Source organism: Galeopterus variegatus, unplaced genomic scaffold (genome assembly GCF_000696425.1).
Source record: "Galeopterus variegatus unplaced genomic scaffold, G_variegatus-3.0.2 Scaffold1329, whole genome shotgun sequence".
Taxonomy (NCBI): domain Eukaryota; kingdom Metazoa; phylum Chordata; class Mammalia; order Dermoptera; family Cynocephalidae; genus Galeopterus; species Galeopterus variegatus.
The window spans coordinates 83276-86943 of NW_007727440.1; the positions used below are offsets into that span (position 1 = coordinate 83276).

Genomic DNA, 3668 nt, shown 5'->3' on the forward strand with positions numbered 1-3668 from the left:
CCAGTTGTTAGCTTATCTCAGCTATGCAGAATGGCATGGCTGGTTCAAGCTGTCAGTAGAGAAAAAGATGTATGAGGCCACAAAACTAGCAAAACGCCAGAAGAGTATGTTTGGGCAGGATACCAAAGTGTATTTCAGAGGGCCTGCATGGAGCTGGGCCCAGAGCCAGAAGCAGATAGTTGGGGACTGCAATGAGAGATGCCCAAATATGAGTATGACAAGCAAGAATGTCATTCTGTGACTCAGACTAAAATCAGAAAGACTTCAAAAAACTGTAATTTGGGGACTGAGTGTGAGAGTCTGATTTGGAACTTTTCTCATAGCCTGGTGATTTCTAACTGTGCTTTTATTGAAGGAAGTCTTGGGAGAGTCTAAGTTCCATATTAAAGGCATGGTGGTACCTTTGCCAGTCTGTGGTGGGATAGGTGTAGAAGGTATTCATTTCCTGTGTGTAAGCTCTGGTGTGTAAGTAAGACAACTGTCTTCACCTTCTAACATTTATTTACCTTTCTGTTTTGATCATCTTCTCTTCTGGTTGGTGGAAATCATAGCTAAGTCCATTCATTTCTTCCATAATTCCCTAGGTTTCTTTCTAGTTTCTACTGAGCTTACAAGGCACACGGTGAGAAGCACTCTGGCATCCACTGAGATGTTAATGAACCCATCTGGTCGTCAGTCTTCTCTTGCTTCCAAGCTCAAGGGTGATTCAAGCCTGCCAGCTCTCTCCACTCTTTCAGTCCCTTCCCAAAATATGTAGGGACCATTCTGTTGCTTCCTTGCTGAACTGGACTTGGAAATGCAGCTCAGAGAGTAGACATGATATTGTCCCTCTATAAGGAACCATCAGCATGTCCCCTTTCACATGTCTTCTGTATTTATCCTTATCCTTTCAACCCAGGAAGTCTTTATCTGGACAGATCATAATCCATCCCACCCTATCTGCCATTGAAGGCACAACATTTATACACTGACTCCTTTAGGATTTACAATATGAAATACAAAAACAAAACAAAAACTTGGAGATTTAAAACTCTAAAGATTTTAATCTTGACTTTTCAGGTTTTTAGCAATATTATCCCTTTTTACAGGTAATTAATGAAGAGAAGTAGAGTAATGGGTAGAGAGAAATTCAGGAGAAGATCTCATTTAATTCTTGCCCAAACTTTCAGACTGTCTGATTGGAACCTCAATTGAATGATAGAGTTTTTTTCTTGAGCAATTATTCCCAAGCACTCTGAGGCACGGAGAGCTGGAGAGTCTGCATGTTTGTCTTTGAACTCACACAGAACAATGGTGAGTGAAATTTGGTTATGTTTCTCCAGCAGTGAAATTTCAGGTCCATTGAGACACAAGGATTTTCATTCCAACACAGTAAAGAAAGACAAAACACAACTGAAGAACATAGTCTGTAAGATAAAATTTGCAAAGAATGATAAGCTCTAGCATGTTCCAGTGAGGAGCGATCAGATGTAGGTGTAGCAATCACTGTGAGGGCAAAATCCAAGACACTAGAGGTAGCTAGGGAACTAGCTGTCTTTGAGACAAAAGACACGCGCGCGTCCCTGGGTGGGCACGAACCACCAACCTTTCGGTTAACAGCCGAACGCGCTAACCGATTGCGCCACAGAGACAGCGCTGGAACTAGCTGTCTTTGAGAGAGCAAGACTGATAAGGTTTTCAGTCCAAATGACAAGTAACCTCTAGTTTCTAAGTATATGCTTTTGCATTTGGGACCATGTCTTTTGTTTGTTTGTTTTTTTTTTAAAAAATCTTAAATTGCTTTTACTGACAACAGTCATTGCCAGATTTATCCCTACAACCAGTGTTACAAAGGCCACATGAAAATGCCGCAATTGGCCAGATTGTTAAGTAACCTGCTATAATTGCTTTTATTTGTTTTAATCCTTTCAAACAAATAACATTTCTTTTTTTTTTTTTTTGCCCAAAAAACAAAGCGGGGTTGAAATTTTATGATTGTTTTTCCACGGAAAGGAAAATAGGGTGTCTGTTGATTGACGAACTAAGATGCTTCCTTTAGCAGTTTGGGCAGCATAATTGATGGGAAGAGTTCTGGTACCTGGAAGGGGCAGGGAGAGAAATGTGGAGGATTCCAAAGCTAAGGGGAGGGCTCAGAGGCCCAAGATTTCCAGTAGGAGTGAGTGAGTGGGTGATAACACTTAACTATACGGAAGAAACAGAAAAGCAGAATCATCTGGGTAAAAATGGTGCCATGTCTTGATTTCTGGTGCTAAAGATCCAGGGAAGAGGGAACCATTGACCTTCTGGCATATTCCAGCCATGAAGTGATCAGACGTGGCAATCTGATCGTGGGGATCCCTTCCTGTGGGTTCAAGGATAACCCTCAAGCTAAAGACTTTATATGTTGCAAGAACAGAAAAAGGTACTTCCTATTTCTTATAAAGGGTGAAAGAAACAATCCCTAGATTTTTATCTCCTCCACCAAAGCCACAGTGGAGTATTTTGTATATAAAGGGAAACTGCTAAAGGGTAAATATTTGCAACTAGATCCATAGAAATAATTCTTGGGGATTTTTAACAAGTTTTATTTAGGCTTTTCCCAACCTAAGACATAGTTCTGAATAATATCTCAGGTCATTTTCAAACTGTGTTATTTTCCTTAAAATGATCAAAAGGAATTGCTTATTATCCAGGGTTGACTTATTAACTGGAGACAGAGTATTCACCAATTACAGTATCTCTTGAACGCAATTCTTACTGAGCCCTAGGCAAGGGGAAAAGTGGGGAAGAGAGAAGGTGTGGAGTTAAAAATCCCAGGGTCTGTCTTTGGTCTCCAGCTAACTAGCTCTGTGACCTTGGGGAAACCACCTGACCTTTCTGCCTTTGTTTCCTCATTTGCAAAATGAACTGAGACGGGGTAATTCCAAAAACCCCTACTTTCTGCTTTTTCTGATTTTTTAGAACTGCTAACTTATTGCATGCATGAAATGACTTACTTTCATCCTCTTTGAAATAATGGAGCTCATTTTCTAGGATCTCCATCTCCCTATATTTCTATTAAGCAAGATCTAACAGACTTTGATATCACTCTGTCTTTCTAGGGAATTATGGATATAATATCATTTGATTTTGTGAAGAGACTTAGTAAAAAATTGTCACTGAATGCCGTATGCTTTTCCACAGTGCTGTCAGAGCTGAATTGCTACAGTAGACAAGTCAGAGATTAAATAAGAATGATGGGGAGGGAGATGGCGAGAGCTTGTGGACACAACCTGAAAAGACAAGTAACGGGAGTATGAGAAAAGCCAGCAGGGTGAAGGCTCCTTCTCCGTCCTCAAGAGTATTAAAATATTTGTTTTTGTATGATGGTGTTGAAAGGTGACGAGGGAAAGGCTTCGAGTTCTTAGTAAGCACCTATTGTGCGTCAGGCACAGGTTAGCACTTACCATGTGATAAGGTTGTTTGTCCCTAAGAACACTGAGGCATGAAGGGTTAAAAAATCTGTCCAATCAGGGCTGGCACGTGGCTCACTTGGGAGAGTGTGGTGCTGACTGCACCAAGGCCACGGGTTTGGATCCCTACAAAGGGATGGCCCATGGCTCACTTGGGAGAGTGTGGTGCTGACTGCACCAAGTCAAGGGTTAAGAAGATCTCCTTACCGGTCATCTTTTAGGAAAAAAAAAAAAAAA

At 41.0% G+C, this 3668-nt stretch overlaps 1 non-coding gene across 1 annotated transcript; it reads right to left on the minus strand.

The window, feature by feature from the left end:
* Positions 1 to 1557: 1557 nt before the first annotated feature.
* Positions 1558 to 1631, minus strand: TRNAN-GUU. The gene has a single exon. It is a non-coding gene; the product is annotated as a tRNA-Asn (tRNA).
* Between the last annotated feature and the right edge of the window lie 2037 nt (positions 1632 to 3668).